At 36.6% G+C, this 12,131-nt stretch overlaps 1 protein-coding gene across 22 annotated transcripts in view; it reads left to right on the top strand.

Moving 5' to 3' along the window:
* LOC123759141 (protein polybromo-1) overlaps positions 1 to 8,616 on the top strand; it is a 98,400-nt gene extending 89,784 nt beyond the window's left edge. For 16 of the 22 annotated variants that reach the window (XR_011229365.1, XR_011229363.1, XR_011229361.1 and 13 more), the window contains one exon: positions 7,794 to 8,616. The gene's annotated coding sequence lies outside the window, so the exon portion shown is untranslated. The remainder of the gene's footprint in view (positions 1 to 7,793) is intronic. The other 6 variants (XR_011229368.1, XR_011229367.1, XR_011229362.1 and 3 more) reach the window with 1 other exon arrangement.
* Positions 8,617 to 12,131: the final 3,515 nt, after the last annotated feature.

Below are 12,131 nucleotides of genomic sequence, written 5' to 3'. Positions count from 1 at the left end.
AGCTATGGAGAAATGGTCATACCTCAACCCGTCCTCTTAAAATAATGTCGCTTTTCACTCGTATGCGCGCTATGGTGAAAAATGGACGTAATTTGAAATGAAATCGGCTCATGAAAGTGATATACTGTCCAGTTTTCTGTCCGAATTCTCTGGCTTACTCGGAAAGGTTAGGATAAAAAAACATTCAATTAACGGTTTTCGTGACATTTTGAAACTTTAGGAGAATTTCCTGCCCTCCAAACCTACCAGAGGACCCTTAACTTACTGTTTTGGGAAGAAAAAAACAAATTTATTTTTAATTGTTTTTCATTTTCAAATTACGTCCATTTTGGCCATATGGGCAAACGTTCAAATTCAGACGTAATTTATAAGAGAACGAGTTGCATACCTACCTATACACAAAAAATATAAAAATTCCCCCCAAAATAGTTTTTCATTATAGAATTTTTAATTTGTATGCAGAATATAAACCCAAAACAAAAATTAATATCGTTTCACAGTATGGAGGCACTCTGGCATCTCAAATAGAGACTAGTGTCTATTTCTGGCATTTGTCAACACACGGTGCTCGCCTTTCCTGACTCTGATTTATTGTTTGATGTTTCACTGACCAATTGCCAATTAGCATAATTACTAACTATAGGGTGAATAACTACATTCACACCCTCCTGGGATTGAACAGCTTCATTCATTATCCAACCTTTTTGCACGACCGATTAGCTCAGATCCACCTGCCACATCAGGTGGCAGGTGGATTCTTCATTGAGCCCTTTGACCTCCTGAATGTCTACTGGTACGTTCCAATTTATCTAAGATTCAGGGATTGGTTAGGGATTCTTGTGGGGTGTAGTGAACTGAACTTGAACTGATTTGAATACCACTGAAGTGACATACCACTTAAGCATACCACTGAAAAGTTCTTCCTTTCAGTTTGAATCTGACTCTTCAAGTATTTACCAGGTTAGGATGGGTAATTGTGCTTACCTAGGACTAGGGACTAGTCCTAGGTTAGTTCCTAAAAAACTAGGCACATAACATAAATTTTGCGAGCTGCTATGATTTTACTGCATCAGTTTCTGATCTTGGGGAATTATACGTCAAAATGTGATGTACCAATAAAGAGAACAGGTTGGGTTGTGACCTGACTTAAGTCTTTTGAGGGTTAGTTTTTGTTTTAGCCTGTCTCAATGAGTGGATAGTGTGGGCTCCCAGCCAGTCTGCATGTTTGTAAGCCAGGGATCTGGTTCTTTCCCAGCTTGCCAGGTTTGGATTCCTGCTGAACTGGAGAAAGTCCTACATGGTTCCATCCCAGATTTAGATTTGGTTGGGACTGATTTAGACTAGACCTAATCAGCTTTCCTTTCCCTGCCTCTTGTGGCTCTTCTTCACCTGCAATGCCGTCTATCAGGTGTTGGACAGGCCCCAGAACACTCGGCAGTTGGTCAGGCAGTTGTGATGGAGCCTGAGTTTTCCCCATGGGCAGTTTGGTTAATGGAATTATTCAGATTCCTCCAGTTAAACTTTTTCATCGCTGCTGGGACCATCAGGTTCAGGGTTGGTGTGCCTTTCACTGACTTTGCTCTGCCAGTTTTCACAGTTCCTTCTTCTCCCTATTGATTGATGTATTCATGTAGCTACCATTTGACCTCTCCAGAAAACCAGCACTGAATGTAATGAAATGCCGCATTCTGGTTAGGTAATGGTAACTTCCTAATCCCTCCCTCCACCATCCAGATTTGTCAGTGGATAGTATTTAACTTTGAACTGAATTCTGTTGACATGGGGAACCAGAGCTCATTGTGGTGCTGCCACCTGGTTATAGCTAGCTGTAACTAGATGGTTCAAACTAACTGCTGGGTATATCATTTGAGGGGGGCCAAATTCTAGCGCTGGTTTCCGGTAAACTATTAAGTACTCTTGGGGCTGTTGTCACTGATGTTTGTGGAGCCACGGAGGCCCAACCAGAAAGTGTTTCGTTAGATTTAACACTTTTTTTTTTTTAGTAGAATTTAAGTGATGTCATTCATATGTTTTATGAAGTAAATTTTGAGATATTATACATTATTCATTTAGTTCATTTTACTTGTACTCAACTCTATCAGTTATTACTCTTATTCATAGAATATAGTACCACAAACCTCTCCACAAGCAGTCAATTGTATGTTTGTTTATATATATATATATGTCGTACCTAGTAGCCAGAACTCACTTCTCAGCCTACTATGCAAGGCCCGATTTGCCTAATAAGCCAAGTTTTCATGAATTAATGTTTTTTCGTCTACCTAACCTACCTAACCTAACCTAGCTTTTTTTGGCTACCTAACCTAACCTTACCTATATATATAGGTTAGGTTAGGTTAGGTAGGGTTGGTTAGGTTCGGTCATATATCTACGTTAATTTTAACTCCAATAAAAAAAAATTTACCTCATACATAGTGAAAAGGGTAGCTTTATCATTTCATAAGAAAAAAATTATAGTAAATATATTAATTCAGGAAAACTTGGCTTATTAGGCAAATCGGGCCTTGAATAGTAGGCTGAGAAGTGAGTTCTGGCTACTAGGTACGACATATATATATATATATATAAATATATATATATATATAAATATAAATATATATAAATATATATATATATATATATATATATATATAAATATATATATATATATATATATATATATATATATATATATATATATATATATATATATATATAAAGGAATGTATATGAGTAAAGCTTGAATGGTCCCCAAGCACATATATAACTTAAATCCTATGACCCCTCAGAGAATTTGAACCGGGGCCATCAGGGGTTTCTACATCAACAGCACTGATACTCTGACCACTGCATGAGTGGTCAGAGTACCAGTGCTGTTGATAGACACACCCCTGGTAGCCTTGGTTCGAATCTTCTCAGTGGTCATAGAGTTTAAGTACAGAGGAACCTCGAGTGACGAGTGTCTCCATCTACGAGCATTTCGGGTAACGAGCGAGTCACTCGCGGACAATTTCTCTCGATTGACGAGCAAACCACGTGGTGTGGTTCTCGCAAATTCTCGGACAAATTCAATTGTACGTCTCAAGTTCAACTGAAAACAGTAAAGCACAACATTTATAATAACTACATGTATTATAACACACAGAAATCACAATTGCGTGATGCATCAAATGAACAAATCCACAAGGGCCGTGACGAGGATTTGAACCTGCGTCCGAGAGCATCCCAGACGCTGCCTTAATCGACTGAGCTACGACATGGAAAAGGAGTTGAAACCGAAGTTCTACTGAACTTACTGGATCCTGCAGCCTCTCCGAGGCACAATCCAGCGTTTTACACAACTTCCCCCATGCACTCGAGCTATGTCAATAGGCCATTCTCCCTCTTCGCCCTTATTTCATTACACATGTATTACATTACCCTTACTTTTACATGTATTATAATTACATTATAAAATGTCATATTGATGTTTTTCAGGGGTTGAATGGATTAATTTTATTTCCATTATTTTAAGTGTGGAAATTCGTTTAGAAAGACGAGCTCGGTGCAGGAACGGATTAAATTCGTTAATTGAGGCTCCACTGTACATATACATATATACATGTATGCGTGTTGTACCGAACAGGCCAAGTTGCCTAACAAGCCAAATTTTCAAGAAATATAGTATTATATTTTTCACAATTGTTTTCTCATGGAATGATTAAACTTTCCATTAAATTGTATATGATTTGAATTTTTTTTAGTTTGAGTTAAAACTAACAAATTTGATCATATCGAATCTTTCTAACCTAACATAGTCAGTAATTCATGTTTTTGAAATAATATATTATCAATTGGAATTAACCACTTTTGAAAGAAACATTTGAAAATAACTCTGCTTGTTAGGCAAATCAGGTCTTGCATACTAGGGTCATGTAATGAGGTTCTAGCTATTAGGTATGACATATATATATATATATATATATATATATATATATATATATATGTCGTACCTAGTAGCCAGAACTCACTTCTCAGCCTACTATTCAAGGCCCGATTTGCCTAATAAGCCTAGTTTTCCTGAATTAATATATTTACTATAATTTTTTTCTTATGAAATGATAAAGCAACCCTTTTCTCTATGTATGAGGTCAATTTTTTTTTATTGGAGTTAAAATTAACGTAGATATATGACCGAACCTAACCAACCCTACCTAACCTAACCTATATTTATAGGTAAGGTTAGGTTAGGTAGCCAAAAAAAGCTAGGTTAGGTTAGGTAGGTTAGGTAGACGAAAAAACATTAATTCATGAAAACTTGGCTTATTAGGCAAATCGGGCCTTGAATAGTAGGCTGAGAAGTGCGTTCTGGCTATTAGGTACGACATATATATATATATATATATATATATATATATATATATATATATATATATATATATAATATAATAATATATATATATATATATAATATATATATATATATAAATATATATATATATATATATATATATATACAGTATATATATATATATATATATATATATATATATATATATATATATATATATGTATATATATATATATATGTATATATATATATATATGTATATATATATATATATATATATATATATAACTGAAAACTCACACCCCAGAAGTGACTCGAACCCATACTCCCAGAAGCAACGCATCTGGTATGTACAAGACGCCTTAATCCACTTGACCATCACGACCGGACAAAATGAGGTGATAGCCGAGGCTATTTGAACCACCCCACCGCCGGCACTCGGATAGTTATCTTGGGCATAGCATTTTACCAAATCACCTCATTCTTTGGGGCAACACGTGAGGAACACAAATGCGAACAAGCCTGAATGGTCCCCAGGACATATGCAACTGAAAACTCACACCCCAGAAGTGACTCGAACCCATACTCCCAGAAGCAACGCATCTGGTATGTACAAGACGCCTTAATCCACTTGACCATCACGACCGGACAAAATGAGGTGATAGCCGAGGCTATTTGAACCACCCCACCGCCGGCACTCGGATAGTTATCTTGGGCATAGCATTTTACCAAATCACCTCATTCTTTGGGGCAACACGTGAGGAACACAAATGCGAACAAGCCTGAATGGTCCCCAGGACATATAGTTATCTTGGGCATAGCATTTTACCAAATCACCTCATTCTTTGGGGCAACACGTGAGGAACACAAATGCGAACAAGCCTGAATGGTCCCCAGGACATATAGTTATCTTGGGCATAGCATTTTACCAAATCACCTCATTCTTTGGGGCAACACGTGAGGAACACAAATGCGAACAAGCCTGAATGGTCCCCTGGACATATGTTCCCAGGACATATGAACTATCCGAGTGCCGGCGGTGGGGTGGTTCAAATAGCCTCGGCTATCACCTCATTTTGTCCGGTCGTGATGGTCAAGTGGATTAAGGCGTCTTGTACATACCAGATGCGTTGCTTCTGGGAGTATGGGTTCGAGTCACTTCTGGGGTGTGAGTTTTCAGTTGCATATGTCCTGGGGACCATTCAGGCTTGTTCGCATTTGTGTTCCTCACGTGTTGCCCCAAAGAATGAGGTGATTTGGTAAAATGCTATGCCCAAGATAACTATCCGAGTGCCGGCGGTGGGGTGGTTCAAATAGCCTCGGCTATCACCTCATTTTGTCCGGTCGTGATGGTCAAGTGGATTAAGGCGTCTTGTACATACCAGATGCGTTGCTTCTGGGAGTATGGGTTCGAGTCACTTCTGGGGTGTGAGTTTTCAGTTGCATATGTCCTGGGGACCATTCAGGCTTGTTCGCATATATATATATATATGTATATATATATATATATATATATATGTATATATATATATATATGTATATATATATGTATATATGTATATGTATATATGTATATATATATATATGTATATATATATATATATATATATGTATATATATATATATATGTATATATATATGTATATATGTATATGTATATATGTATATATATATATATATATATGTATATATATATATATATATATATATATATATATATATATGTATATATATATATATGTATATATATATATATGTATATATATATATATGTATATATATATATGTATATATATATATATGTATATATATATATATGTATATATATATATATGTATATATATGTATATATATATATATATATATATGTATATATATATATATGTATATATATATATATGTATATATATATATATGTATATATATATATATGTATATATATATATATATATATGTATATATATATATATGTATATATATATATATGTATATATATATATATATATGTATATATATATATATATATATATATATATATATATATATATATACATATATATATATATATATATATATATATATATATATAAACACACATACATATATATGTATGTGTATATATTTATTTTAGATTTGATAAATTTACTTACATTTATTACAAATCTTACACATTATAAAAGTTATTAAATGGAATGGGTGTCTATTTACAGTAAATGTTATTGGGCATTAATAATTTTTGTATATGATTTAGTTTGTATATGGACTATGCTACTTTAAAAGATATTAAAAAGACAAGTTTTATTTAAATGTATTAAAAGCTTGTCAGAACATTATATTCTTAGAAAACAATTGACAAAAATTTATTGTGCCAAATGCAACATCCATTATTTTATTTTGAATTGTCTTTTGTTGTTCTTGCTGTTAGTTACTAGCAGGTATAGGAATGAGATAATTGGTCTTCGAAGGTTGATCTCAAAACTTCATTACAGTAGAATACTTAAGTATAAAATCATTTTGGGGGACTTGAAAATGATAACGGTGAATCATTACCAGTTACTTAACTGTTCAAAGGAAGCTGCAAAGTAATAAGAAATACACGTGATGTAAGTTGATATAAAATAGATTGTGCTACAGTAATTGTTTTGGGGGAAGTCATTTATTGTGAATCACATGCTTATTACTGGATGATTGCTCACATGGTATAAAATACTTCTGACTTATCTTACGTTTTAAATCAAGAAATACTATTAAACTTCAATTGGATGAACAAACACACACGTGCACAATCACTCACTCGCTCGCTCACTCACTCACTCACTCACTCACTCACTCACTCACTCACTCACTCACTTCTCCTTCCTCATATCTCCCTCCCTTCCCCCTAGTTACCTACACCCACCCAACCCCTCCCTCCCATCTCTGTCCAACCACTTGGGGCAATACAGTAGAGTGACTGTCTCACTTCATGAAGTCAATTTTCAATCCCTGACTGTCTATGTGGTTATGCACCATTATTTTCCCTGTCCCATCCCAAATCTTTATCTTGATCCCTTTCAAGTGCTAAATAGTTGTAATGGCTTGGCATTTTATCTTGAAAATTCCCTTCCACTACCCCTCTTAATCTACACTTTCTCACCTATCCACTCCCCCTCTCATCTTTCTCTCATAAAATTTGATATTATGAAGCACTGAAAAACCACTACAAATCTATAGAAAATACATCCCTGATTTCAGACTTTATAAAAATTGCGGGGGGCTGCTGTAGATGTCAATATTTCTTACAGAGTAGCTCTGGGGCAGACCCTAACTGGCCTATGACATTCACATACCCCCATGTGTCATCTTGGAAAGTTAGGTGAAGCTAGCCTCAAATGTCTGGCCGCCTACTTTGGACAGACATTCTATTTTATAGATATATATATTTAGTGTGTATTTACTAAATAATATGATTAAAACTTTTCAGAGATGTGAGGACTTTCAAGTAACCAAAATAAAGTAATGCAGTAAATTGGGATATGGACAGCTAATCTCAAAAGAGGAATGACGAATATTTGAAGTATTTTAGTTGATAGAAGTTTTGTAATGACTAAGGATTTTTTATTTTGTCATTTTGAGTCCATATATGGTTTCCCAGTCAAGTTCATTAATGCAAAGATGACCATCTATTCATACCAGAATATAGGACATTGTTACTCTTTTATGTTGTTACTCTAAAAAAAATGTTTTTAAATTAATAATATGCTCACAGTGTATATATGTTAACAAATATTATTTCAGTTTATAAGTGTTGAGCTCTATAAGGTCAAGTGTATTGTATAGATGTGTCTTGTTACACATGACTTAACAAGGCCATGGATGCAAGCTAATTTTACATTTTTAAAACCTAAAGGTACAAATTTAGTGGTCCAGCTTGTGAATTTTTGTTACTCTTTATTTTCCCAAACTTCAGTTGTATACTGGACTCACATGATGTAATGTGTTATTTGTCATATCTTATGACGAACAATTTCCACATTGTAGTGTTGATTAACCTTTATGAAGGCTCGGATCTGAAGTAATAGATTTCAACAATTATTTTGTTGGTTTTTTAATTAAGTTCAACTCTCCAACAATCTGACCAAATTTTATATATTTTTCTCTAGTAATGTAAGGAATACAGTACTGTCCAAGAGTTGAGTGGTGTACCTGTGCAATCTTCAGAGAATTTGGTTTTTGCTGTTATCATAAATTTCACTAGATTTAGATTTATACACATTTTATATGAATAAAGACATAGTAACTTCAAATTGCATTTTCACTGGTCTTGGGTGCTGTTGCCGAGATGGATTACTTATTTAGCTCACATAACCGGAGGTCAGTTTAGTGTAGCTTCTGAAACCTTACTTTTGGTCTGATGGGGGAAAGGTGTGTGTGTGTGTACTCGCCTAGTTGTGCTTGCAGGGGTTGAGCTTTGGCTCTTTGGTATTTGTGTGTGTGTGTGTGTGTATAACTACCTAAGTGTAGTTACAGGATGAGACCTATGCTTGTGGTGTCCCGTCTACCCAGCACTTTGTCATATAATGCTTTGAAACTACTGATGATTTTGGCCTCTTACTTTTTCACTTGTTCTAACCATCTACCATTCTGCGAAAAACTTTGTAATATTTTTTTGACACCTTTGTTTCCTTAGCTTGAATCTGACCTCTTGTTCTTGAGGTTGCTGGTTTCAGAAATTCCTCCTTTTCAATTTGGTCAATTCTCATTATTATTTTGTAAGTGGTGATAATTTTTTTTGTCTATGTTCTAGTTTTGGCATATTTAAAGCCTCTAGCCTCTCTTCATAATTCATGTTTTACAGTTCTGGAGACCATTTTGTAGCATGTCTTTTCACCTTTTCCAGTTTATTGATGTGCTTCTTGAGATATGTACACCATACAACTGGTCCCACAAAAATCATGAACAGTTTCTTTTGTATTTCCCCATCTATGTTGTTATAAGCGATTCTGAAGTTGGAAAGCGATACATACGCTCCTCGCACAATGTCCTTTATGAGCTCCTCTGGTGACATTGTTCTATCTGGAACCATCCCTAGATTTTTTCTTTATTAAAGTTCTTTAATTCCTTTCCACATAATTTGTAGGTTGTGTGTGGTCAATTTTTTCCTATTCCACATTCCATAACATGGCATTTATTCACATTGAATAACATTTTCCACATGGCAAGTGCACTGTATTTGCATTTAGGTCACATTAGCACATATTTCATCTAGGTAAATTTGAAGGGCATGACAATAATCTACTTCTCCTATCTTCCCTGTGTGTGTGTTAGTGTACGAGAGAGTGTGTGTGTTTACTCACCTATTTGTACTCACTTATTTGTGCCTGCAGGATCAAGCATTGACTCTTGGATCCCGCCTTTTGAGCCATCGGTTGTTTACAGCAATGACTCCGGTTCCATTTCTCTATCATACCTAGTTTTAAAATTATGAATAGAATTTGCTTCCACAACCTGCTCCTTAAGTGCATTCCATTTTTCCACTACTCTCATGCTAAAGGAAAACTTCCTAACATCCCTGTGACTCATCTGAGTTTTCAGCTTCCACCCATGTCCCCTTGTTCTGTGTGTGTCTGTGTGTGCGATATAATCAACCAACTTACTGATTGATCTACCGACTGATCGACCAACTGACTGACCACCCATTAGTAACATGACCTCATGTATGGGCATAAATGGTAATACTGTAGAGTACTGCACCCTCAGTAGCAAGAGTTTGTAGTCTCAGCGTGGTTATCAGAGGCAGTACTTCGTCATCCAATGTCTTGACAACCTTTGCAAAAACAAAATATAACCTGTAAAGACACTCATATGAGATTTCAAGAGTCATTAAGAGTAAAAGAGGTAAGTCAGTATGTAAAGTTTAGCACACCAGTTTACTACTTAATCAATATTATAAAAAGTTTAAGATACAGGAGTAAAATGACAAATTTATCTGTACTGTATTAAAGAAACCTGAAGAATTTGAAGCATTCTACTAAAAGATTCATATGAAGGTAGTGATGACTCGACATGCTAAATATATATGTGGTCGGTACTAGAGCATATATATAGGACAAGAATGCCAAGGTGACCACAAATGCAGTGGACAAAACTGAAGAGGAGAATTGCTACTGCCAAGGCATCATCCAGGGGTTTTCCCATCTTTTAAATCTGTCAAATCCTCTTACAGGCTGAGTTCATTGATCCCAATCTCACATTGGGATCAATGATCCCAATCTCACAAACTGGCAAAACTTAAAATGTTGAACTTAACCCCTTAACTGCGTTGCCTCCAAATGTGACACCCCCGCAGTGCGCAGGAAATAAATTCTCTGGAAAAAATTATTTTTTCTTTTTAAAGTGTCAAAAACCCTTCCCTCAGTATGGGTATGTAAAAAAAAAGTCGAAATTGTACTTACTTTGGCTGCTATGGGGTCCGGAAGTTGGGGCGTGACGTCATCATTCCCCGTGCGCCCGTGCCGTAAGCTCTCGGGGGCGGTGGGGCGCTCGGGGCGGGGCGCGCGAGTTGCCGCGAATATATTTTCGTTCATTTTTTGTGCACCTTTCATAATACATTTTCATTGTTTTATGTGCCAATCCAATGTATAATGAACACGTACACTATAATATCGCAGTACAACATCCGTACTGTCCGTAGACACTGTGTTATGTGCGTGAAACTTGTGTACACATATGCAGCACATATTTACTATGTATCATGCTAATTTGTGTATATATACAATCTATTTACACACTATACACTGTCACACACTATATACATTCACCATCAACACATTCAGAACACCGCGTAGCAGCTGCTTCGTATGGACCAATAGCAGCTGCCTCGTATGGGCCAATATCAGCTGCCTCGTATGGGCCAATAGCAGCTGCCCCGTATGGGCCAATAGCAGCTGCCCCGTATGGGCCAATAGCAGCTGCCTCGTATGGGCCAACAGCAGCTGCCTCGTATGGGCCAATAGCAGCTGCCTCGTATGGGCCAATAGCAGCTGCCTCGTATGGGCCAACAGCAGCTGCCTTGTATGGGCCAACAGCAGCTGCCTTGTATGGGCCAACAGCAGCTGCCTCGTATGGGCCAACAGCAGCTGCCTCGTATGGGCCAACAGCAGCTGCCTCGTATGGGCCAACAGCAGCTGCCTCGTATGGGCCAACAGCAGCTGCCTCGTATGGGCCAACAGCAGCTGCCTCGTATGGGCCAATAGGAGCATTTGGCCATGAACACATTCAGAACACCTCTAGGGAGAGCAGCAACACCCAGCCAGTCTCCCTCACTCCAACATCTTACTCGCCAACATTGCTCCTCCCACCATATTGTTATAGTTCTTATTACACATGTTCTATATACCTATCTACATGTTTTATATACCAGAACTATGCAAGTAAGCCGATATTGTGTCCAAACAGTACAGTGGCCACTATACACTGCATGAAAAATCACACAGCAGATGACGCTACGATTACGTCACCTCCCTCACCAAAATAGCTCCTCTCAACATTCTCCTGTTGCTGTTCTTACACTATATATACCCATGTACATATGTGTTGCCCATAGCGAACCACTAAGCTAGTATGGTGAGCAAAAAAAAGAGTGGCAGCCACACACACACGATGAGGCTACCTCAATTCTCGCCCTCCCTCCCTCATCAAAATTCCTCCTTCCACAATACTACGCACAATGCTAATTATAACCACAATCCTGCTATTATCACAATCCTGGTCCCTAATTCCTGTAAATGAATAATTGACCACATGTTTATTTTGAAAAGGA

Source organism: Procambarus clarkii, chromosome 22 (assembly GCF_040958095.1).
Source record: "Procambarus clarkii isolate CNS0578487 chromosome 22, FALCON_Pclarkii_2.0, whole genome shotgun sequence".
In the NCBI taxonomy this organism is placed as follows: Eukaryota; Metazoa; Arthropoda; class Malacostraca; order Decapoda; family Cambaridae; genus Procambarus; species Procambarus clarkii.
The sequence above is the reverse complement of the archived record's forward strand: the minus strand, read 5'-3'. Positions and strand labels throughout refer to the sequence as shown.